The sequence below is a fragment of the Bacillus rossius genome, chromosome 10 (genome assembly GCF_032445375.1).
Source record: "Bacillus rossius redtenbacheri isolate Brsri chromosome 10, Brsri_v3, whole genome shotgun sequence".
NCBI lineage: Eukaryota > Metazoa > Arthropoda > Insecta > Phasmatodea > Bacillidae > Bacillus > Bacillus rossius.
Window position 1 is genome coordinate 11,463,034 of NC_086337.1, and position 27,183 is coordinate 11,490,216.

The window sequence follows — 27,183 nt, forward strand, 5'->3', positions numbered from 1 at the left end:
TACAGTACCTACTTATAACTTATTTGCAAGGAGTTTGGTTTAGTGTTTATAATTAATCTGCTGAGCGTCAAGAGTCTTAGGGCTACTGAGACCGAAGACGAGAAATATTTATCAATTATGTAATATATTGTTGAAAAATTTGAATTTTACTATTTCAGGTAGGTCGATTTTTTTTATTAATTAGAATAGTTACGTTTAATTGCCATCTTCCTTTATTTCATATTAAACATTATGTTTGGTTGAGTGTGAGATAATTTTATTTATGTATGTTTTAATTTCATTTATTTTCTTTTATATATATATATTCTTACCTACCTACTTCTATTAAATTTCAGGTGGATGTTAACATTGTCATTACAGTTGAATAAATTTTTTTGACAAATTAGTTGTTATTCATACTTTTTGTTTTATTTTGGACTATGTTTTTTTTTTTTTTTTTTTACTTAATTCAAAGATTTGTGGTGTGTACAGGGAGTGATATCTCTATTAATTTCTATACTCCTTTGGATAAGCGGAATTTCGCCACCACAGTTTTACATATCAACAAATCCTACAAATGTTTTAAACTTGACAAATAAAAAATAGTTTCACAAACATCCTTAGTTTTTTTTTTTGGTGTGTATAGTTTGAAGTTTAATATTATGTATGTACGTAAATTCTTAAACATAGAGTTATTTATTAATTTATTTAGAAAATTATTCATAGGTAGGTAATAAGTTTTCCTTTATATCTCTTTCGATTTGGAGTGTTTCCGAGCCATTCGGGGTCCTCAACATCAACTCCTCCCCCCCCCCCCCCCCCCCCAGGTGCTTAAAGCCCCAAAATTTCGAAAGTTTAAAATTTTTAAAAAATCTTTCTCTTTCGATTTTAAGCGTTTTCGAACCATTCAGGGTCCTAGAACCCCCCGCCCCCTTCTGGGAAAAAGCCCCAAAATTTCGATAATTTTAGGAATTTCAAATATCTATTCTTTCGAAATGGAGTGTTCCGAAACATTCTAGGTCCTGAACCTCCACCCCCTTCCCTCCCTTTTCTCAAAAGTGAAAGCCACAAAATTTCGAAAAATTGGATTAACTTGTATTAAAATTAAGTCATTACGAACTAAAGTGTCTGGGGCATGGTGGAACTTTTACCCAAAGTCGACTTCGCACCCAATTTTGTGGGAGAGGGGGGGGGGGGTGAGTGCAAAACTCCAAAATTACGAAAAATTTCAAAAATTTCTTTAAGTTTACTTTTTTACTATTTGGAGTGTTTCCGAGCCATTCGGAGTCCTCAAACTACCCTCCCCCCACAAGGAGTCAAAGACCCAATAATAAAAAAATTTCCCAAACTTTCGAAAACCTATTCTCTTTCGGTTTGGAGTGTTTACGAGCCATTCGGGGTCTTCAACATCTTTTCAGGGGTCAAAGCCCCAAAATTTAGAAAATTTCAAAAATCATTCTCTTTCGATTTTTAGTGTTTCCCTGCCATTCAGGGTCCTCAAAATAACCCCTCCCCCTCTGGGGACAAAGCCCCAAAATCTCGAAAATTTCATGATTTTCAAATATCATTTCTTTCGAGATGGGGTGTTCCGAACCATTCGAGGTCCTGAACCTCCACCCCCCCCTCCCTTTTCTCAAAAGTGAAAGCCACAATATTTCGAAAAATTGGAGGAAATTGTATTAAAATTAAGTCATTACTAACTAAAGTGTCCGGGGGATGGCGGAACGTTTACCCAAAGACGTGTTCTCCAACAAATTTGTGGTAAGGGGATTGGGGGAATGCAAAACCCCAAAATTTCGAAAAATTTCTTAAATTTAAGAATACTTTTTTTACTATTTGAAGTGTTTCCGAGCCATTCGGGGTCCTCAACAACACCCCCTCAGGGGTCAAAACCCCAAACTTTAAAAAAATTTAAAATATTCTTTCGATTTTTATTGTTTCCCAGCCATTCAGGGTCCTCAAAATCACCCCTCCCCCTCTGGGGACATAGCCCCAAAATTACAATTTCAGGAATTTCAAATATCATTTCTTTCGAGATTGAGTGTTCCAAACCATTCGAGGTCCTGAACATCCACTTTTCGCAAAAGTTAAAGCCCCAAAATTTCGAAATATAAGAATATATATAATTGGATTTTGGTATGTATGACGTCGATAAACTCTTACACCGTTTGACCGATCGCCATGAAAGTTGGCACATCGAAGTGTTTTTATCATCCATTTTTTTGTAACTCGCCGCTAGATGGCGCTGTAGCGCATCAACTTCTAAACCATTCAACCGATCGCCATGGGTAAACAGAAAACCATAGGTCACAGATAGCCCCTACACAAACAGTAATTATGTGTCATTTCTTAATGTCCACCACTCTGGACATATTGTGCTGTAACTCGCGGACAATATATCACCCGGTGTTCAGCCCGGGCAAAGCCGGGTACTGCAGCTAGTATGCTATATATAGAATTTCACCCTGGATGGTTTTGTTATGTCTGTAGTTATACTGCTTATATAAAAACACGTTGTTATCCTGTTTTTGCCATAACTACCTGACCAAAATTATTTATATGGAATAAATTTTGGCCAAAATAAATGTTACCTACAGTGACGCAATGGCTAAGGGAAAGAGACAGCTTATATAAATGTTAACAAATATCTCGAAAAAAAAAAGAAACAATTTACAATTAACATTCGTGTTTGTTAGCGGTACCTAACACACATTAGAGAAATAATTACTTAAAGGGGTATATATCAAGGATTTGTAGCCATTCCCACGTGGGAAGATAAGGTATATGAGCCCACATCTATTATGTTTTAAAGTTATATAAAACCACACAATATGCCATTAGAAGTCAAAATTTGATTAATAAAGAATAAAACCACTGTTATAGCCCAAAAACAAGTGAATATATCCATGGTTCTCCTTGAACGGGGCACAGCGGGGTATGGATAAACAAACATATTGATTGACGTGAAGCAACGTGGTGGTTAAATGCGACTGTCCCCGCCCAGGGGTCATCGCCCCACACGCGAGGCAGCTGGCAGGGCGCATGCGCCAGTCACAGAGGGGCTGGGTTCTGGGCGCGGCCGCCAGGAGCGCTGTCAGGGCGTCAGAGCGTCAGAGCGCATGCGCAGCCATAGAGGGGCTGTGTTCCGGGAGCGATCACCAGGAGCGCTGGCTGTCAGGGCGTCAGAGCGCATGCGCCAGCCACAGAGGGGGTGGGTTCCGGGCGCGGCCGCCAGGAGCGCTGTCAGGGCGACAGGGCGCATGCGCCAGCCATAGAGGGCTGTGTTCCGGGGAAGCCTTTATTTCACAGACGAGAGAGCCACACCCGAATTTCATGCTCGCTTTGTTTTCCGTACCACAACAGGTGTATTTATTTGGGATGTAGCTTACTCATACGTCATACGCCGTTCTATCTCATTGTATAAACCGGCGTGGCATTAAATTTTGCTGTCGATTAGGATAGGTTAGCTACATTATAAATACTTTAAAACATTGTGGATGGTTGGTTATATTAGGTAAGTATAGCTACATTAAAAAATACTGTAAAATCATTTTATGGTTGCTTAGCAAATAACTTTTTAATATGTAGCCATCCAGGGCTAGGAAACCGTTTACATTATTTCACAGTATCTTTAATGTAGCTATCCTAACCAAATCAACCGTCCACAATGTTTTAAAGTATTTATAATGAAGCTAACCTAACCTAATTGACCTTTAGTTATCATGAGTTGTCCAAAATAAACATTCATGGACACAACTGCAATCGAAAAATATGGCGGCGTACAAATAAATATGTTGTTTATGGTCTTTCATTTTATCAACACCGCCATATTTATTTACAATGAACAAAAAAAAAACGAAGATGTACGATCGGGCGTTTGGCTCTCTCGTCTGTGAAAAGAAGGCTTCCCGTGTTTCGGGAGCGATCGCCAGGAGCGCTGGCTGTCAGGGCGTCAGAGCGCATGCGCCAGACACAGAGGGGCTATGTTCCAGGCGCGGCCGCCAGGAGCGCTGTCAGGGCGTCAGGGCGCATGTGAATTTTTTCTCCTGACCTAACTTTAACTAACTGTATTTGTTTGTGAAGGAACTGGGTTAGGACAGACTCTAGGTGCGTCCCAGGCCGAAGTCTTTATGCCTAAATAATGCTGGGTTTCAGCCACGAAGTAAAGGTAGCATGCATCGTGTGCTATGTTCGTGGATTGTCCAGCCATTGGCAGCAATTATTGACGTCATGACTAACTTCCATATCTTTAAACTCTAGACTATAACTGCTTTAGTTGTGCTTAGGAAAAACCTGCTCAGACGCAGGGGGGGGGGGGGGGGGCACATTCATGCGGGGTTAAATATTGCAAGCATCAAGCCGGCAGGCTCAGTGCAGGACAAGAAGGATGGTCCATAGGAAGAGTTGCTGAGGGGCAGGAAGTGTCAGACATGCTGGGGTCGGGAGCTATTGGTGCTTGTGCGAGTGTGGGTTGGCACCAGTGGCTCGTGCGCCCCTGGCGGCGGGTGACAGTACTCGTTATCCTCCAGGCTGCCAGTCAGCGCGTGTTCTTGAAACTATGGGAAGAATATTGGGTTTGAGTGCATATATGTAAACGATTGTATTAATTTAATCACGTTAATAAACAGCGAGCAGGCGCGTTTGGATCTCGCTCCAGAAGGGAAATAGCGGCAGGACGCCTGTGTCCAGTAAAGACTGTCGGCACTTAGCGAAACTATCCAATCCTTCGTTGCACCTGCGCTACAGGAGGCTAAGAGTAGTTAATCTGAAATGCCTGACCGCAGGGCCGGATTCACTGCCTGTGGGCCCCTAGGCTGAGTCTGTGGTGCGGGCCCTCTCTAAGGGGAAAAGAAGGGGGGGTATATTGAGTATCACCTTCCAGTGAAACAGTGGGTGCCTCTTGCCTGGGTCTGGGTGGGTAGTTTATTTTAATTGACCTACAACACTCATATTTTTGATCAAATTTCTATTTTAAAAAAAGTTTATTATTGAGCTAGTCAATTTAACCAAACAGTATTTAGAGGCAAAGGAATTAAGTGACACCAAAACCAATGAAAATAATCGTAAATTATTTATGCAGAAGAGTTTAGTTCGGCGCAATTAATCCAAACAAAACAACTGGACGCGTATTTTAAGAATATAAGAATATCCAAATCGCAGCATAATTTTTTTTTCGTATCGTGTGGTGCGGGCCCATATGCTACAGCCTAGATGGCCTGCGCGTAAATACGTCCATGCCTGACCGGGAGTTGGTGCACCGGGACACACTCGGGAGAGGTTAGAGCTGCAGTTCGACCTGCTTCGAGCAGAGAGGGGGCTGTGTTGCGGGGAACGGCCGCCAGGGGCGTTGGCTGTCAGGGCGCGTGCGCCGGCCCCAGAGGGGGCTGTGTTGCGGGGGGCGGCCGCCAGGGGCGCTGGCTGTCAGGGCGCGTGCGCACGGCCACCCCAGGAGCGCCAGCCAGTGCAGCAGCCGGCAGCATGGGCGACTCCTCTCCCGTCTGCGCGCCGGACCTCAAGGTAGGCCTCGTGACTGGACCGCAGCGCTCTTGGCCCTGCATTACAACATTTTATTTTAATACAGTCACAGAACAAGGAGGGAAATAAAGAAGTGCGACTCTTACAGTGGAAACTGAAACCATGTTTCAAGCCCATAACTACCAGCAAATAAAAAATCGGAATAGAGGTTCTCATACAAAGTTTTTTTTATTTAGTACGTTTTTTTGGTTATATTAAGTTATCTCCTTGGCGGCGCAAAACTAATTTAATCGATGCGAAAATACTTAATGCTGTTTTGTAATAAACCGTCATGTAATAAATAAAGGAATAGGAGGTGCAAAAACTCATTTTATTACACACCACAAAATTAGTGGCTACCTAAATAGAGTGAATTTTCACTGTTTTTTTTTTGCCTGATAATAGCTTATGCATTACTTCTCCTAATAAATTAATATAGTTATGTCAGCAATATACATATTATGAAAACTACTATCTAGTAGACGGGCCCATAACTACTTCAAAAAACTAGGTCTCAGTCATGGTAATTAGAGTTTTTCTCCCATGAATACAGTTAATAATACTTTATTAAATTATTTATTACATAATAAAACTAATTACCACATAGTGGATAAACCATTGCTGTGTATATATTATATAACACTTATAATTATGTAAATAATTAATTTTTATGTAAATATTAAAGACCGAAAAAATATTCGCGTATTACAACCTTTTTGCTGGTTGTGCTATTGGTTCACTGTCCATCTGTAGGACACTGGGCCAATTAGAAACCCTCACTCGAAGGAGTGACGAATCACCAGTTAAACCAGTTGAGACGCCTTTACGAGTCAGCAGCCAAATGAACAGGCAACGTTCGTCCGAGTATGCACAGGATATTGGAGTCCACCCTGGAGGCCAATAGGCCTGCGGGATTTTTACAGAACTTAATTATTATTATTAAAAATTGTTTATAACAATTGTACAACCAGTTGGCCGAATAGGAGACATTGCTATCGACCAGCCAGCGCTCCAAGTACGGAGTGAGTATGTATATACGTGTTGAGTCTAGCCTGAAGTGATGACCGCTGGTCCTCCCACGAGCTCCCCGCCCTCTGTTCCCAGGGAAGCTTCGCAACCCCACTCCTGCTTGCAGGGGCCCTTTATTCCGCGCACGTCTTTCCCCTCGATCACCCTAACTTATTTCTACTGTCGCGGTTGTCAGAATAATGCACTGCTGTTTTTTTAGGCAAACTTTGGACGTTCAACAGTAAAACCTTTTACCATCAACATCGAGTAATAATTTAACTGTGCAAAACGTTACCACAGTACGCCTAAGTCTAACAGTCCACTTTTCTCATGAAATATGGCATATAAAATATTTATGTACTAGTGAAATTACAATATTTTAACTTATTTATTTACGAAGAAAAATTATAGTATACAATTAAATAAATTATTAAATCTTTTGAAACTGTCGCATAGAAAATATTTTTGTAAAAATATTAAAATTGTTAGTTTTTTCAGTAAATTTATATTATATATTATATGAACTAAAAAGCATTAAAATTAAAATTAACCAATAGCGATACATCGTTCATATTTATTAATAAAAGTAGTCATATAAAGATTAAAAGATTATGAGTATATTGTTATAATAATAATAAAATTCTAAATATTTTTCGTGATTTAATTTCAAATAAAAAATATCAAAAACATGCTAATTATAAAAACCATAAAAAAAGAAAAGATATCTCAAAAAATAATATTGATACATAATATAATTGGCACAGTTAAATCATATTCATGAATATGATATGATTAAAAACAAAATGCTTGATAAAATTAAAACTTAATCTAAAAATTGTCAATAAAACAATGCATTTATAAAAAAAGAGTATTTAAGATTTTTTTTAAATGTTTTGTCAGTTGTTAATTTATTTCAATAATTTAATGATAACATAAATAACAATGAAAATAAAACAACTGTACGAACTAACTATAAAAATAGATCAACCCTTAGAAATATAATACTTCAAAATAAAAAAATTATGTGAAAAAAAACTGATAAAATCTGAAAAAGAAATCTTATGAATATGTTTTTTTTTTAATTTGTCGTTAAGGGCTGATGAAATCATTGATTTCCATTATTTCAAACAATAATTTAAAACAATAATCATATAAATCTTAGGAGGCTCAAATTGTTCCTTATCAAGAGGTAGTTAATTAAGGACTCCGCCTACCCGGGCACACATACGGTGCGCATAGCTTCAGGAAAAACAACGCGATTTCAAAACTACTTAAGATATTCGATTGGGGTCTGCTTACGAAAAGCATTAAGAGTTCAGAGCCTTGCGCTTAGAAGCTATAGCGCCCTATAAATACCAGCGAACGTCGCACTATCATCCCACTTCACTAACACACATACACCCCTGACGAGGCGGGCCCCTTAACTGTAAAACTTAATAGAAAAAAATTTTAAATGCGGGATCACATATCAAATCACAAAAAATATTCAAACAAAAGGTAGCTTCCATAAATGTTGAAAATGAGAATTATGAATCCATTCACTAAGCATCAGTGCTTCGCTCGCGAATATTTAAAGTAAGTGCTGATATTTTAACATTGTGAGAATATTAAGTAATATTTTATAAACAGTTTTCACCAAAGCAATAAAAACAAAAAACGTTTTATTCATTAAAAAATATACGGGGCTGGAATTTCAAAAGTGGTAGTATATTAATAATTTTAATAAAGAATACATGTATTAATTTGGAACTTTTTTTAACACGTCTATTTATGTATATCTTACTAAAGTTTTTATTTCCTTTTTTATTTGCAATTGGATACGTGTATATTTTAAATTAAATACAATACTGTTTTCACATATAAAAATATAATTTTAATAAATCATAACAAAAATCTCACCTTGGTTTTCAATGTTAATTAAAACTTCATTTTATTTTCGTTAAAGTGTATACTTGAACATGTTAATACTTACTGAACCAAAAATTAAAAAAAAAAGTTTGCTGCGCTTAAATTCAAAATATTGTTTTGTATTTATTTTCAATTATTGCCAATTTATAAATATTCACGTGTGCCACAAATGGCTGTATGGAAGTTGGCATCATTTTAGTAACCAGTACTAATAAAAGATTAAAAATCATTTGAAAAAATATATTTTAAAAGGTTCTTTGGCAGTCCATCTAGATCTATAAATATGTATCCAATCAAAAGTGACAATAAAATAAAATGTAACGTATCAAAATTTAAAACAAATTTGTGATGTAAAATTAAATTTTGATTTATTGTATACTAGAAAAATGATGCTAATCTTTATTAATTTATATAACTGACTCGAGTAGGATAATCAGTTTTCAATTATCAAAGAATAGGACTAAAATGTACATTGTTAGTTGAGATTTGTCAATTCTATTCAAATAAATATGTATTTCTCCATTCAAAATTTTTGTTTAAATCAATAACATTGCAAACAATTTATAAACTTTACCTTAATATATTTCATTTGTAAATAAATTTAAATCATACATAATTGTAAACAAAATCCAAACAAAATTAGTATAAAACCCAATATTATATACTTTTAAAATGTAGAATATATTTGATTTAAAGTTTAGATTAAACTTTTTTTATATAATTTACTGTATAAATGAAACTGAAGAAGAGTTAGAAAAAGTACCACAAAAGTTATTTTATTGTTTTAAAAATTATTTTGTAAGGTATTGCTCTCAATTAGAATTTCAAAGACATAGAAAATTCAAAATTTAAAATTTAGGTAAGAGATATCCGTCGTATTTGAAGATCTGCGAGAAGCGGGATTTAAAGAACATAATTTTTATATTTTAGTCCAAGAATGTTACATTTTTGTATTTGCTATATGAATAAAAAACTAATAACCAGTATTTAAAAATTTCTTCCGTGATCTAATAAAGCATTATGGTCGTCCGAATATACGTTCACATCAGCATCATAAATGAAGAATGTACAACCAAAATGTGCGTCATTACATTATGTCTATCGTTTGAGCGCAGTCGAATCTTGAGCCAGGACTAAAGATTTCATGGTCCAAGGACTTTAGGTCCTGTAGGTTAGCATAACAACATATTTCAGGGACGTTTCGTCTTTTGAACATGCATAACATGCGGGAACGCTTTTAGCAATTATACATTTTCTCACTTTTTATCGTTGTATGCCTTTCAAGCAACATTCCCTGTGTAAAATTTCTACAATGTTGTTTTATTTCCACCAAATGAACACAGAAAAAAATTCTATATTTTATACAAGATTCCTTTGAAATCTGTTATGTCAAATCTAAAATCCATACTTATACAATAAAAAAAATATAATTCAATAGATGAATGAAAATTGCGGTTCTTTGACTCACATAGTAATAAATAATGGTTGCTGTTTTGACTCACGTAATAAACTAGACGCTGCGAGTATATAAATGAGTTCCAGGGGGCAAGTACCCTAGGTTACCGGTATCTTTGGTGAGTGAGGGTGGTCTGGTTTGACTCGTCTGGTCTTTAGAACTGGATGCCATCTATACCTTCAGCTGCAACCAGTTGTAACTAAGCCAGCTGTCAGAAGCACGAATCGGGCTTAGTACGCACTTCTGCAAGACGATACCAAACATGCGCCGCGCGGGAGTCTAGTTGTTTGCTTGTATCGGCCGAAACTCCCTTCGAGTGGCCATGTGGCAGGCAGGTCTTCGCGGCAGCTTTACCTCAAAACAAACACACGTCCGTGCGTTCAATCCCGCTCAGGGTCTTACAAGTGTTTTTGTTATTATGGTTAATACACACTGAATATATACCTACATAATGTCCATAAAAGAATGCCCCAGGTATAATTTTTAACAGTATCAACTGTAGGCGTTGTAGAGTGTTTATTCAAGGTCACAATTAAAGAGTAACTCAACCCGTTTTAGATAAGCACATGAGCGAGTACTGCTTTGTTTTTTTTTCTCGTTTGCAGTGCCACATAAGCCAAATTGCGTCTCCTGACCATAAAGCGTTTTTTGATCTGCAATTTTCTAAGAGTGAATCTGTAATTTCATTCCAACGTGCGTTTCGTTTAAATTTTAATTGTGATTCCCCATTTGACAGAAACACCCGACTAAAGTCGCGAATACAAGGCTCTTTTTGGCTGGCCTCCACGTTCACCCGACATAACGCCATGCGATTTTTTTTCCTTTGGGGCTTTGTTAAAGACACAGAATTAAAGAGGCTATTGCTTCCATTACTCCGGACTTGTTAACCAAAGTGTGGGAATAATTGGACTTTAAGTTCGATGTGTGCTGTATAACTAAAGATGCACATATTGTTGTTTTTAGAAAAATTAAGTTAATTTACCTTCAATTGTATGTATAATTTGTTGTAAATAGTCTAAATTAAACTGTTATAATATACCATTGAAACTGGGACATTATTTTATGGACATCCTGGTACTTCACTAAGGATGTGAATATACGTTTACTTTCCGTGCATTATTTTTCAAAACTATATGTATGATCTTTATTGTTTGTCTTCATAACAAAAATACTTTTGTAATAGTCTGTAATTATATTTGTAATAAATTGATATTCCCGCTAATGCTGTTTGAAACTGTGTTCGCAGGTATGTGCACACTCTGGTTCCACAAGCGCAGGCCTCGGTCGAGACGGAAGCCTGTCCAACGAGCGCAGGCCACCTGGAGTGCGTGAGTTCGAGCCATGAAGTATATTCCTGTTCAGATCACATGGAAACAAAACATTTAAATATTTTAACTAAAAAACTACAAAAGGTTACCAGACATGTAAATTAGCATGTAATCAGGAAGGTTATTTTTTGCCAGTAGATGACTTTAATATTTGGTAGGTGTTCAGCCAGTTTTCGGCTACACAAATACTGCTTACCAACGTGAAAATAATTAATCATATCATCAAGACAAGGTTGAAAGAAAACGGGTAAGGTATTTCTGAAATCTTTGGTATCTAAAAAAAATGAGTATATCAAGAAAGAAATACTTTTTCGGGAGATTATTTGTTTGCGTTTATAAATATTTCACACTATTAATATTTAAAAGTTAATATTTTAACGATAGTACATTCATAAATAGAGTAGACAGTTGTTCTCAGACTATTGTACTATTTTCACTGAAAGATAGTGTCTTAAACACCTCGATGCAGCAAGGAAAAATAAGAGGATATTCACGACAGGTTGCATCTGCGACTGTACGGATACTTGCAACTATTCGGGTGGTCACCAAAATGGCTGACATTATTGCGGATAATTTTTTCAATGACCTTTAGGCTAAAAAGGGCACACCTAGTAAAAACGCGATTCAAGTGCCTCACAGAAATGTATTGTAAATTGGCATAAAGAAGATATCTCATCAGTACAGACCCAAAATTTGCAAAAAACCAGAGTACGAAATTGGGAACAAGCAGTGAACTCTAGTGATAAAATTGACGCGCAAATCACGTGCGACGCAGTTAATGAAAGTCTAGGGTGAACTGCAGTACTTTGCACGATGTATTCCCTACTTGTGTGATCTCCTCTGCTTTAGAGGCCGGTTACACAATCCGAACACCCCGCAAGAAATATCCAAAATATTTAAATTAATTTTAGAAATATTTGCAAAAATTCATTTAAGCAAAAGCCACCATAGGAGGTCGGTTCAACAAGTAGAGCAAAAATCATTAACCAAAAATTATGCAGTCGGATTGAGCTAACTGTAAAATTGAAAACATCACGAAATAATTTCCATTCGCATTTAATTCTGCTACATTTTTCCTGCGCAAGACTTAACAACTGTGAACTGGGTATTTACTTGACAAGTTTACCCTGTTTAAAATATTTTTCCAAACCGCAAATAAAAATATAAAATATATTTTAAAAAATTGGTTGTCTGTAAAGTCGGTTTACGGACGATAGTTTAACGTGACAACGTCATAACAAAACATTGATGAAATGATTGCATACTTTTATGAATAAAATTGAATCATTTTTATTGAATTATCATTATTTTGTATGGATACAAAGAAGGAGTGAAATGAAATCTACAATTTAATTGATAAATTAACTTTTATTTGCACTCATTAATTCAAATATGTTTATTACTTTAACGAACAGATTATTTTAACTATAACTTTTATACGTGTTTGCTATTTAACTTCAAGATCGTCGAGAATGTTTTACGCTTTTTCGCAATTACACATTTAACGACGAAGTTTGTTCGTCGTAAAATTAAACGTAGAATTTAATAAAAATGTCCTTGCAGTTAATAAAATATGTATTAGTAAGTTTAAGAAAGAAATTCGGCTTCAATCTCCAACCGAGACGCTCGTGGTGCGCTGGGGCCAAGATTAAAATTCGTCCAGAATATTTTACGTTTTTATGTCTTCCAGTGCTCAAAATGATATGCAATTTTGGCCCCGGGCACGAAATTTTATTTATAATTCATTAATAATAACGCCCCTCGTGATAAACAAAGGAAAATATGTATTAACGAGTGCTTGGTTGCCGCGGAAGCGGATAGATAGCACGATTCGTTCGGTTCGCGTCCGTCACCGTAGATGGCAGCACCGTAGGGAAATAATATTATTTCGTTTTTTATAATACGATTTTATAACAAATACGCATCCCAAATACACCAAACTTATTTATAATGTGTTACAATATTGTTTAAAACATTGTGCAAAAGATCCCGGGTGTAATTTGAATTATTATGTATACTGTAAAACTCCATTGTTCGTACGAAAACGTATTTGAAAATTCAACATTACTTTTAAATAACCGTAAAGAATGTGCTAAAAATCGGTGGACGATAGTTAAATTACATATTATTAATAATTCAAACGACGAAAACATGATTGAAAAGTCAAATCAATGGTTGTTCCAATCGAGTGGAAGAGAAATAGATGCGGCGCAAGCGTACAATGAGCGTAACGGGACACAGCGTAATGGGACAATTTGCGTAACGGGACACTTTTTGTGCGTGCAGCCGGCGTTCATCGATTTATTAGATGTTGTCACGTCAAAAATATGTTTACAATTTTGAGATATTCTTTATAAATTAAAACTATTTTCAAAATAAATCAATTTGCCTTGAGTCCCTTGGGGTCTCTTAAGATTGTTCGCGTTGGCAAACCCCGAGTCCGTTGCTCGCTGGACGAGGTAAATTCGCTCAGATAACGTAACGGGCGTACGCCGAGCCCTGCTCAATAGAACAGCGCACGGGTGTTACCTTCATACACGTTCATTAACACGCATCTGCACGACGAGTATTATCACGGAACACAGCCAACTGCCCTCTTCAGATGGTCTCGGCGAGCTGTTTGAAGTCACAAAGCCAGGCTCTCTACAACTGCATTCTTATCATCCTCTTGAATTATTCTTGTTTATTTTATTCCTTGTTGTAAAGGCATTTTCTCGTAATATTTTTTTTTTCTTTTATAAAATTAGCATTTCTTTGGCTGCTTTGTTCTGGTTTTTTTTTTTTTTTTAAATCATGAGTTCAATGTTTCCTGGTTGAATGTAGCCTCTCAGCCAAACAGATTTAAAAAAAAATACTTTCTGTATTTCCTCTTCAATTTATTTTCATTGCATATTTCATGATAAAAATTCAATGAGTTGTATAAAGTGTAAGAAATCAACTCGGGTTTATTCTCCCGCTGAGTGACTCCTCGCCTTTGTGACAGAGTTCAGGCCCATGTAAAGTGTGTGTCTGTGTGCTGACCTTTATTCAACCTGAAGTAAATTATAAGTCGCCTTCTAATTATCTTCCTATCATTAAGTAACCAGCCTCATGCAGTGTTTAATATGAAGTGTCTTGAAAATATATGTTAATAAAGGCGATGAATATAAAAACCAGGTACTAATTTAATAAAACAATTTCATTTAGTATAAGGAGACTATAATACTTTTTTTTAACCTTTGCTATTATTATTTTATTTTTAAAAAGTAATAGTTTTTATACGTAGTTAGTATGAAAAGAATAAAAACTTAAATGTTGAGACCCCACCGTTAAAGATTGTAATCAAGAAATAGCAAAGTTTGTAGAATGATTCAGAACATTTATATTGATACACTGAGCACTAATTCACAAAGAAGGGGGGAGGATATGAAATCATAAATGATGAATGCAGTTACAAAGTTCCGCTTTCAGCATTATGCGGTGTCACTAAAGCTGCTAGTAGGTTGCATGGTCACTAGGGGACATGACATAACGGGGTATTACCGCAACAGGTAATTATTTTATATTTATGTTCATCACGGTTACACGTGTAGACATTTTGAGTAAACAAAATTCAACAAAATAAAATAAAAAAGTATATACATTCATTATTTTATAAATAATTAGAAGGAAAATATTAAAATTTTATTTTTGTTCTGTATCGATCAGAACAAAGGCAATTATAGACACATCTGCATGATAAAAACTAATTCTTACTGAAAAATTTATTTTTTCTAATTAATTTTTATAATGATAAACATAATAAGGATTAAATTTTAATTAAAAAAATTAAATTAAAAAAAAAATATATTATTAAAAAATTATTTTTCATAGAAATAAAAAAAAAATTACAATCTAGTAGTCAGTAAAAAAGAATATAATCCTAAAAAGGCACGGTTTTACAATAAATTTTATTCTTCACATCCATAATGAGCTAAAACGATAAAATTGCAACTTGTACTGCGATGTGTAGCTCAGCAAGTGTGTGTTGTGGCAACAATTAGGCCATACACCATCCTGCCTCACATGTCCGAGCATCAGCTGCCTTGTACTTCGATGTGTGGCTCAGCAAGTTGTGTTGCGGCGCATAGTGCAGGAAAAGGAACTGCCCCCAAGTAGAGCGGTGCGCACCAGGCAACGAGCATTACTCCTACGGAAAGAGTGGTAACTTCCATGTTAAATGCGTGTCACAATAAGCAGACTGCTATGGAGCGACCGCAGCGATACCATGTGTGTCGTGGCAAAACCTGAACTAACGAGCGTGCGGCGCATGCTCATTAGGAGCCCTTTTTTTAGCTGCCACGTGCTTGTTTTTCCCGCCATACAGAAAATTAACGATTTGTTTGTAAACAAAGATGCAGAGAAGCAAAACATTCTTCACAAAGGATGTTACTTTATATTATTTTCTAAACTAAATTGGTCAATTACTTTGATATTGCCTTACAAAACACTTGTAATGAATTTTCTCGGCAAATCATTATGTACTAAATCGAAACAGGCGTAACTCGGACCTATTGCATCTCTGCATGTTTATTTCTAAAAGTTACACTCGTTAAATACTTAACCTTCTTTAAGCTTTAAATTGCAAAGAAAGGCTAATATTCTTGTTAAGGTGCCTGATATTATCTGGTTTGTACCATATGAAACCCCGACATCTGTCATGTTAACCATAATAAATATATTGCCAGAATGGAATCACTTTCGTGAGCATTTTGTTTGGTTTAAGTTACCATGCGCATGTATAAAACGTACCTATATTTTAAAAACATACAGGCCTCTAACCCAGGTGTGAATACATTTAATTACACTTTTTAACACATAGGTCAGGAATGTTCTGTTATGAAATGAATCTAGTTATCATGTTCGTTACTAAAGTTCTTTTTCTCCTGTAGGCCTGACTAAATCCTACTTTGTTACCATTAAAACCAATTTTACCACAACTGGTTTTACAGTTTCAACCCCCCCCCCCCCCCCCCCCTTCTGTGGTTTTATACACAATTAAACATTAATAACATATTACCTCAAAATGCTGAATTACATGGTACACAAATAGGCCAAAATTACATTTTGTAATAGATTCTCACTTATAGAATGGGCCTTAAATGTTGGCCAGCGCATACATCTGGCTTCGCAAGGAGGTGGGAGGGAGAGTTTCACCACAAACTATGTGGCATTCCTACAGACCATGACATCTTTCTGCACACTGCAAGCCCGACCAAACCCCTGCTTGGCAGGTCCTCACAAGGCAGCAGTAGCTAGGTAGGTAAACTATCTTTCAGGCGGAGCAGCAGTATAGCCATACAGACTATACATTAACATGTTGAGAAGCGAGAACATGTTTATACTTTACTAACTACTCAATGAAATTGCGCTGTTGCACTGCATTGCCAGTCGCCACTTCTCAGAATATTTTTTTGCAGAATAAGAAGCATCTTGAAGGTTGGGATATAATGTAGGCTAACATTGACCCATAATCAACACTGTTAATATTTGTTGAACTATTCAGGTTTTTAATCAGAATATATAAAACTAAAGCAGAATAATTAAATATAGCAGTTTTTGCCTAAGTCATGAGCATACATTTATCCAGACGGATCAATAATGCTGTGTACTCTGTTTTGCAAAAATCTGGCTTCTGGGAGCCCTAGTAGATCAAGCTGTCAAAACAACTGTCCAAAAGTTGGCAAAAACAGTTAACCATGATCACTCTGATGTTTGATATGAAACCTATTTCAATGAATGAATTAATGAATGTCTTATTTATGTGCCATACTTTCTGAAAAAATGAAAGAGGAAAATGAATTTGCTGTAAATAAAAAAATGTACCTTCAGACATGTTATACCAATATATTTAAATTTCATTCAAGATAACAAATTAAAAGGTTCACTGTTCACAAGACACAAAACCTAAACCCATGTTTACTGGTGCCAATAAAATTTGTAAATATAGTTGTCTTGTTTTCCTATATTTACAAAATTAATGTTAAAATTATATTTCAACAATCAAAAACAACACTGTTACAACAAATTGATGCTGTATAATAGTGTAAATATGTACCAAGGTAATTTTTCCAGTTGTTAGGGTTTCACCCACTCACTTTTGTGGTGCTGTAGTGCCATAACTGTCACAGGGTATACTGAAAGCTCCAAGGTCAGGGTATGACCTACTTGGGCCAGATTATTTTGAAATGCAGAATATATTTCATGCAAAGGTAACCTGAATAGGCTATTTATATGTATTACTAGTTTACCTGAGTCAAACAACATAATTTACTCTACTAATTAGTTTATTACATCCGCCAGATCATTTCAGAGTACAATTTTCTACAAATATATTGGACAAGTGAATTTTATACATTAAATATCATGATGAGCAAAAAATCAACAAATATATGAAGAAATGTTTACACTCTTCAGCGGCGAGAAGAAGAAAAGTTATTATTTTATTTATTTATTTTTTAAAATGTCCAAGTCAACTACAAAAATATACAATTATATTGTACATGTAGTATAGGACTCGTCAAGAATATTAAACATTATGAATACACATTTAAGTACAATCATATACACATAAACGTAAATAATTAAATAGTAAAAAACAAATAATGTACATTATATAATAATAATAATACATTTTTAGCATAGTTTTGCTTCCATAATATAATTAATAGAATAAAATCTGAATTCCAACAGCAAATCTTTCAGTATTTTTTTTTTTTTTAATACACAAAGTTGGTTTTCTGATTAAAAATGTGGTGGAAGTTTATTATAAAAACATATAGCAGAGTATCTCGGACTATTTGCAAAACATTTTGTACGATGTTGTAATATATGAAAATTATTTTTTGATCTAGTCGAATAATTATGTAAATTGAAATTCTGCAGTTCATTCAATTGTGAATGAGCAAATATATGTAATTCATAAATGTATAACGATGGTAATGTTAAGACACCTAAGCTTTTGAAAAGTTGTCTGCATGAGGTACGATTATTTACATGCATTATTATACGTACAAATATTTTCTGTATTTGAACAATTTTAGATGAGTCCGTGGAATTACCCAAAAATATTATTCCATATCGTGAGGTTCAACATAACCAAAGTAAATAATTTTTAAAGCATTTAGATTAGTCCATTTTGAAAATGTTCTCATAGCAAATAATATTGAGCTCATTTTTTTAGTTAAATGAGCAATATGAGATTTCCAATTAGGGTTCTTCTCAATATATTTACCTAGTATTTTGGTTGAATTTGATTGAGATATATTATAACCATTAATCGATACAGTTGGGTCTTGCAAATTGTATAAGTTATTAAGTTTAAAATGCAGCCACGTTGTTTTTGTGTTATTAAGAATTAATTCATTAGCCTTAAACCAATATATGATGTCCCTAGTTAAAATTTTAATATTTGCAATTAAACTTAAAGGGTTATCTCCATGTATAGATATATTAGTGTCGTCAGCATATAATACAACATTTTTAGGCAAATCGTTAACGTATATAAGAAAAATCAAAGGTCCTAGTACAGAACCCTGAGGAACACCAACAGATATGTTTTGCCTATCTGAATGAACATTATATTTTATGTTGGTTAAGGGATCTATATGTTGTACTACGACTACTTGTAAATGCTGAGTCAAGTGAGATGTTAACCAATTAAGCACTGTATCTCTTACACCATATGTGCTTAACTTTTTAATTAATATTTTATGGTTAACACTATCACAAGCCTTACTTAGGTCACAAAATAGCCCAACATGATGATTCCTTCTGTGTAGGTCCATAGTTATAATGCTGATAAATTCATAAAGTGCAGTTATCGTCGATTTACAACGCCTGAATCCATGTTGACTGCCCACTAAAATTATATTTTTCTCAAAAAATGACATTAATCTATTAAACATTAATAATTCTAATATTTTTGAGAATGGGGACAGAAGAGATATTGGACTGTAATTCTGACAGGCGTCACAAAGACCTTTTTTATGCAAGGGAATAACTTTTGAACACTTCCATAAGGTAGGAAAATAACCTTGCATAAAAGATTCATTATAAAGATATAACAATGGGTCAACTATATAATCAATACGTCTTTAATAATAAAATCAGGTACAGCATCTAAACCTGATGAACGTTTACCTTTTGATTTATGAACTACTGACAATAACTCAATTTTAGTTACAGGAAATATGAAAATAGAAGACGATGTATAGGTTGTGCCAGAAATGGAGGCTGTATTGTACACATTATTATTAATAATCTGATGAACACGGAGTTGGTTATGCACTATTTTATAAAAATATTCACTAAACTCATTAGAAACAAATCTTTGCTCTTCTGGTTTTGAACAACAGTGTCTTACTGCACATTTTCGCTCATAGGCATATCGTCCAGACATTTTTATCTTTTCACGTTTTCTTGCAAACTAAATATGTACTGTCAAATATAAGACGCTAATAAATGAAATGAAATGAAATGAAAATGATTTCTAATTTACCAGATGCAAGTTGTTGTTTACCACTAAAAACAACATGGCGCCAGCAAGTCAACCCTTGCGAGTCAAATAAATTTCCTACTTATTTTAGCGGAGTATTTTCAAAGCAAATTATTTTTATTATAATACTGAATAATTTTAAAAATTGATGTAGAAACTTCGTTACAAGTACAAGTAGCTATGCTATACTTGTTGAAGTCTTTAGTGTGATTGTGTGATATTGCATTTAGCGCGGTCACCTGTATCATGGCGAATGACGAACTAACAAAAAAAAGGGTCCATCATAAAAAAAAGCCTGTGCAACGATTTCCTATTCCAGTTTCCTCCCCATGGCACCAGGCCACCTAGTGGATGCACAAGGCGGCGGCCTTGGGCGGTACGTGCTCGCTGCAGCTGGGAGGGGAAGTGTTGTGTTGCGGCGCATAGTGCAGGAAAGGGAATTGCCCCCATGTAGAGTGGTGCGCACCAGGCTACCTAGAGGATACACAAGGAGGCGGCCTTGGGCGGTACGTGCTCGCTGCAGCTGGGAGGGGAAGTGTTGTGTTGCGGCGCATAGTGCAGGAAAGGGAATTGCCCCCATGTAGAGTGGTGCGCACCAGGCTACCTAGAGGATACACAAGGAGGCGGCCTTAGACGGTACGTGCTCGCTGCAGCTGGGAAGGAAAGTGTTGTGTTGCGTCGCATAGTGCAGCAAAGGGAACTGCTCTCATGTAGAGTGTTGCGCACCAGGACACCTAGTGGATACACAAGGAGGTGGCCTTGGGCGGTACATGCTCTCTGCAGCTGGGAGGGGAAGTGTTGTGTTGCGGCGCATGGTGCAGGAAAGGGAACTGCTCTCATGTAGAGCGGTGCGCACCAGGCTACCTAGTGGATACACAAGGAGGTGGCCTTGGGCGGTACGTGCTCTCTGCAGCTGGGAGGGGAAGTTTTGTGTTGCGGCGCATGGTGCAGGAAAGGGAACTGCTCTCATGTAGAGCGGTGCGCAGTAGTAAAGGAATGTATGTCCGGGGACACGGGTCCGGGGCGCGGATCCGAGCCACATCTCTGATTGTGACGTCTCGACGGACATATTTGATGAGCGTAATGGGACACAGCATAACGGGACACAATGCAACGGGACAAGTAGATCACGGCGGCCATTTTGGATCCGCCATCTTTAAATAGAGCACCCCACTCATTATGATTTTTTCCGTTCCACTGGAGGCCGCCATCTTGGATACCGTCGACTTTGTTTCTGTTGTTTGTTCCTAGACAGCGACAGCGTCGCTCTTGATTTTGTTCTGTTCCACTGGAGGCCGCCATCTTGGATACCGTCGACTTTAATTCTGTTGTTTGTTCCTAGATAGCGCCAGCGTCACTCTTGATTTTTTTCTGTTCCACTGGAGGCCGCCATCTTGGTTACCGTCGACTTTGTTTCTGCTGTTTGTTCCTAGAGAGCGCCAGCGTCGCTCTGTTTCATCACACAAGGTCGATGTTCCATTACCTACCATAGCTATTATGATCCTTATCATAATATTAAATTTAATTTTTTATGAAAAATATTTGTAAGTGCTGTGATTCGAACCATCGCAGCTCTGATCTCTAGGTTAAAAAACATACGCCTTTAACCGCTCGGCCATCTAGACATTTACCAGTCAGAAAATTAAATAAGGTATATATAAAAATACATTAACATTCATATTCGGACCTGTATTTTTTTTTAATTTAAAGTAATGATAATTACACCTGTCGAGACAGAACCACAATCTTGTATTAAGACGTAACTGTTGAAATTATCGTTACGGCCGCCATCTTGAAAATCCGTAATTTTTATGTTAGAAAATCGAGAAAAAATTAAAAACCATTAAAAAAAATTAATCAAACGAATTAAATAAGAAAATTCCTTAAAACCACAGTTGCACTTTTCGTGACGGCAGCCATCTTGAAAATCCGTAATTTTAATGCTAGAGATGCGGGAAAAAGTTCAAAATTCATTAAATAAATTAGCAATATATATAATGAATGATTAGATCGACTAAGGTCCTTGGTTCGAAACCAGTAAGAGCAAAAAATAAAAATAAAACAGATCCTTTCTCCACAGAAGCCACCTACAGACTGATATACCAAGGTACATATTTCATCAGCTGATATGACATCATGTCCGCCATCTTGTCTTCATTCGTTGGAGACCACCATCTTGTTTTCGTCCGCTAGAGTGTACCGATACCATGTTAGTATAATTTTCTGGTCACCATACCCTTGTCCTCAACTACTGGCAATGAAATTTGACCTTGAACTTTGACCTTAACCTTGAAATTTGACCTTGACCTTGAAATTTGACCTTGACCTTGAAATTTGACCTTGACCTTGAAATTTGACTTTGTCCTGGTTGATCATCATGGATCCAACATTTTATGTTCAGTACATGCTACCAGGAGCTACCACCTGCTGGAGTACACCATATTGTGTGTGTACTCGTCTTATAGAGTACATTTCCATCTGGATAATTTTATTCTAACCCGCTACAGTGCAGTAATCATTTATTACCGAGGTGCCCCCGTAATCTTGAAATTTGGGCGCCATATTGAAATCGTGTAATTATTTAGCTAGAAATTCGGGAAAAAATCCAAAATTCATCAAAAAAATCACTCATTAATTTACATGTTGAATCCGCTAGCTTGTGAACTTCTCATTGTTGAGCAAAGATAGAGTTCTAGTCCAAGCCAGAATCAGTTTTTGAATTTTTTGTGATTTTTAATTTTTTATTAATTTTTTTTCTGTAATTTTATGATAACAAAGAAAACTTGTGGCGGTTTTCTCCGTGTGCTTCCGATTATTCTTGTCAATATTATGGTGGTTTTCTCCGGGTGCTCCTGATAATTCTCGTCAATATTATGGTGGTTTTCTCCGTGTGCTTCCGATTATTCTTGACAATATTATGGTGGTTTTCTCCGGGTGCTCCTGATCATTCTTGTCAATATTATGGTGATTTTCTCCGTGTGCTCCCGATTATTCATGACAATATTATGGTGGTTTTCTCCGTGTGCTTCCGATTATTCTTGACAATATTATGGTGGTTTTCTCCGGGTGCTCCTGATCATTCTTGTCAATATTATGGTGATTTTCTCCGTGTGCTCCCGATTATTCATGACAATATTATGGTGGTTTTCTCCGTGTGCTCCCGATTATTCATGACAATATTATGGTGGTTTTCTCCGTGTGCTCCCGATTATTCATGACAATATTATGGTGGTTTTCTCCGTGTGCTCCCGATTATTCATGACAATATTATGGTGGTTTTCTCCGTGTGCTCCTGATTAGACTTGACAATATTTTGATGGTTTTCTGCAAATGCTTCTGGTTACAGATGAGCAATTGATCTCTGCATGAATGATTTTTTTACTTAATGAGTCATGTTAAATTTATTTAAGGTTACATTTCATTAGTGAATTTCTGCTACTTAATCAACACTTGTAATATTTTTATCATGTGGAAATTAAAAAAATATCATTACTCAGACAAATAATAATAATCTCTGAGAAATCTAAGAAGCACTAACAGGAAGGAAGAACTTCCTTCTCCTTGGAGTCTAGCGAAGCCATCCTTCTTTTGCGATCGTTAGTGAGCATCCCGCATCCCGCGTAAAAGAACTAAATATTATTTACCTGCAAGCATCATGTGGCGAGATCTGTTGTTGAAATGCAGAACTACATGCATCAAGTACCTTAGCATGATATATATTAATTCTCGCTGATGAAATATGAAAAAAATTCTATTTAAGTAATGGATCTAATTTAAAACACTCAATTGGTATCTTGCATTATTCTCAGTAACTAATATGAATTCCGATTTGGGATCTGACGCTGTATCGAAAGAACATAGGTGTAAGATTTGCAGCAAAGTGTTTATCTTGAGAATGAATAAAAGACAACACGAGAAGAATGACTGTGATAAAAATCCTCTACGCAATATGATAAGTTGTGTTCGATGTAGCAAGTCGTTTACGCGGAGAGAGAGCTTAAAAATACATGACAGAACTTGTAACGCCAAGCCTGCGTACAAGCTAGAGGACAACGATGAATCTACTAGACTAAGGAAGAGTGATCTGCATTACGACAATAATTTTCCTGGCTCTTCCGATCTCGACAAAGAACTTAAATTGTAGGAGGTTGATGAATTATGGAAGAATGAAGACAATGGAAGAATCCTTAACGTGAAAAATGAGAATATATTCCAGCCGAATTCAAGTAGATCTTTCCTACGTTGTAAAAATGATGGACTCCTATAAAGGAAGCATGAAGACTGTGAAAACACTTCGACATCATCAACATCGAATTCTTACGGTAATCTGTGTGAAGACGATGTCTTCTACGGTGATTGTTACAGTGACTCTGGGGCTGTTGACAAAGAAATAGACTGTGATGATGCACCTAAAGCTGACAAGATCGAAGAATGTGGTGGTGTCCTGAGACCGAAACGATGAAAACGACGTGATATATTAACTAAATCTGATCAAGCTTGTGATGATCACCGTCTCAAAAATGGAAGTTACCCTGAAGTTGGTGGTAAAACGGAAGACACCAGAGATCATAATATTTATTATAAACGTGCGAGGAAGATGGTGGTAGAAGAGAATGATTACACATCATGGAAAGATCCAAACATATTGGTCGACCAGCTAAGACTTCTACATGGTTCGCTTTGTGCAGGAAACTATTCGTGCATCAAAGAAATATCCTTCATACTCAAAGAACTGAGGAAAGCTGGCAAGATACAATAATGGGTGTTTTACTGGCATTTGTTTAATGTAAAGAAATAAAATAAATAATATAATTATAAAAATTTAATGTTTTTATTTCTTGTATTCTGATTTCTAACTAAGACTTAGTTCTCGTAACTAGTACTTCCTTTTTGCCTTTTTTTGATAGAGCTTCCAAATGTGCTTCCTTTTTTAATGGTGCTTCCAAAATGTGCTGCCTTTATGATGGTGCATCCAAAATATGCTGCCTTTTTTATTATGGTGCTTCCATTTGTGCTACCTTTTTTGTTGATGGTGCTTCCAAATGTGCTGTCTTTTCGATGTCGGTGCTTCCAAATGTGCTGCCTTTTCGTTGTCGGTGCTTCCAAATGTGCTGCCTTTTCGTTGTCGGTGCTTCCAAATGTGCTGCCTTTTCGTTGTCGGTGCTTCCAAATGTGCTGCCTTTTCGTTGACGGTGCTTCCAAATGTGCTGCCTTTTCGTTGTCGGTGCTTCCAAATGTGCTGCCTTTTCGTTGACGGTGCTTCCAAATGTGCTGCCTTTTCGTTGTCGGTGCTTCCAAATGTGCTGCCTTTTCGTTGTTGGTGCTTCCAAATGTGCTGCCTTTTCGTTGTCGGTGCTTCCAAATGTGCTGCCTTTTCGTTGACGGTGCTTCCAAAAGTGCTGCCTTTTCGTTGTCGGTGCTTCCAAATGTGCTGCCTTTTCGCTGTCGGTGCTTCCAAATATGCTGCCTTTTCGTTGTTGGTGCTTCCAAATGTGCTGCCTTTTCGTTGACGGTGCTTCCAAATGTGCTGCCTTTTTGTTGATGGTGCTTCCAAATGTGCTGCCTTTTTGTTGATGGTGCTTCCAAATGTGCTTCCCTTTTTTGATGGTGCTTCCAAATGTGCTGCCTTTTTGTTGATGTTGCTTCCAAAATGTGCTTCCTTTTTGTTAATGGTGCTGCCTTTTCGATTGAATTCTTGGTCCTTCTGTAAGCGTAAAAAACATGGTCCGTTGGTTTAATTGAATATAATTAGCTGACGATGAGGAAGGTCGTGAGGTTCGGAAATAACTGGTCTATACGTCTGTCATTGATTATTACCCGGTTTATCGGTCTGATGACGCTTGGTCTATATGTATGGCTTTGTACATAAACGGTTTAGAGGTTATACAGATTATCGAACAACTAGACTTTCATGTTAAGCTTATCGGCAACGTATTGAATTCGTCGAACAGTGTTGTACAATGACTTGTGTTTTATTTTTGAAGAGAGAATGATTTATAAACTCCGCGAAAGGTAATGGAAAAACAGATAATTACATTTATTTAATATTTAGTTACCCTTGTCACTGTTGAAGTATCGCATCGAGGGCAGGAATCCAGTGATGCAACATGTAAATTAATGAGTGATTTTTTGATGAATTTTGGATTTTTTTCCCGAATTTCTAGCTAAATAATTAAACGATTTCAAGATGGCGCCCAAATTTCAAGATTACAGGGGCACCTCGGTAATAAATGATTACTGTACTGTAGCGGGTTAGAATAAAATTATCCAGATGGAAATGTACTCTATAAGACGAGTACACACACAATATGGTGTACTCCAGCAGGTGGTAGCTCCTGGTAGCATGTACTGAACATAAAATGTTGGATCCATGATGATCGACCAGGACAAAGTCAAATTTCAAGGTCAAGGTCAAATTTCAAAGTCAAGGTCAAATTTCAAGGTCAAGGTCAAATTTCCAGGTCAAATTTCAAGGTCAAGGTCAAAGTTCAAGGTCAAAGTTCATTGCCAGCAGTTGAGGACAAGGGTATGGTGACCAGAAAATTATACTAACATGGTATCGGTACACTCTAGCGGACGAAAACAAGATGGTGGTCTCCAACGAATGAAGACAAGATGGCGGACATGATGTCATATCAGCTGATGATATATGTACCTTGGTAGATCAGTCTGTAGGTGGCTTCTGTGGAGAAAGGATCTGTTTTTTTTTTTTTGCTCTTACTGGTTTCGAACCAAGGACCTTAGTCGACCTAATCAATCATTATATATATTCCTAATTTATTTAATGAATTTTGAACTTTTTCCCGCATCTCTAGCATTAAAATTACGGATTTTCAAGATGGCTGCCGTCACGAAAAGTGTAACTGTGGTTTTAAGGAATTTTCTTATTTAATTCGTTTGATTAATTTTTTTTTAATGGTTTTTAAATTTTTCTCGATTTTCTAACATAAAAATTACGGATTTTCCAGATGGCGGCCGTAACGATAATTGCAACAGTTACGTCTTAATACAGGATGGTGGTTCTGTCTCGAACAGGTGATATTATCATTACTTTAAATTAAAAAAATTACAGGTCCGAATATGAATGTTACTGTATTTTTATATATACCTTATTTAATTTTCTGACTGGTAAATGTCTCGATGGCCGAGCGGTTAAAGGCGTATGTTTTCCAACCTAGAGATCAGAGCTGCGATGGTTCGAATCACAGCGCTTACAAATATTTATCATAAAAAATTAAATTAAATATTACGATAAGGATCATAATAGCTATGGTAGGTAATGGAACATCGACCTTATGTGATGAAACAGAGCTACGCTGGCGCTCTCTAGGAACAAACAGCAGAAACAACTTCGACGGTAACCAAGATGGTGGCCTCCAGTGGAACAGAAAAAAATCAAGAGTGACGCTGGCGCTATCTAGGAACAAACAACAGAATCAAAGTCGAAAGTATCCAAGATGGCGGCCTCCAGTGGA

At 36.5% G+C, this 27,183-nt stretch overlaps 1 protein-coding gene across 3 annotated transcripts in view; it reads left to right on the plus strand.

Moving 5' to 3' along the window:
• The window catches only part of LOC134535781 (uncharacterized protein ZK1073.1), a 328,050-nt gene that overhangs the window by 128,680 nt on the left and 172,187 nt on the right, over positions 1-27,183 (plus strand). The window lies entirely within an intron of this gene.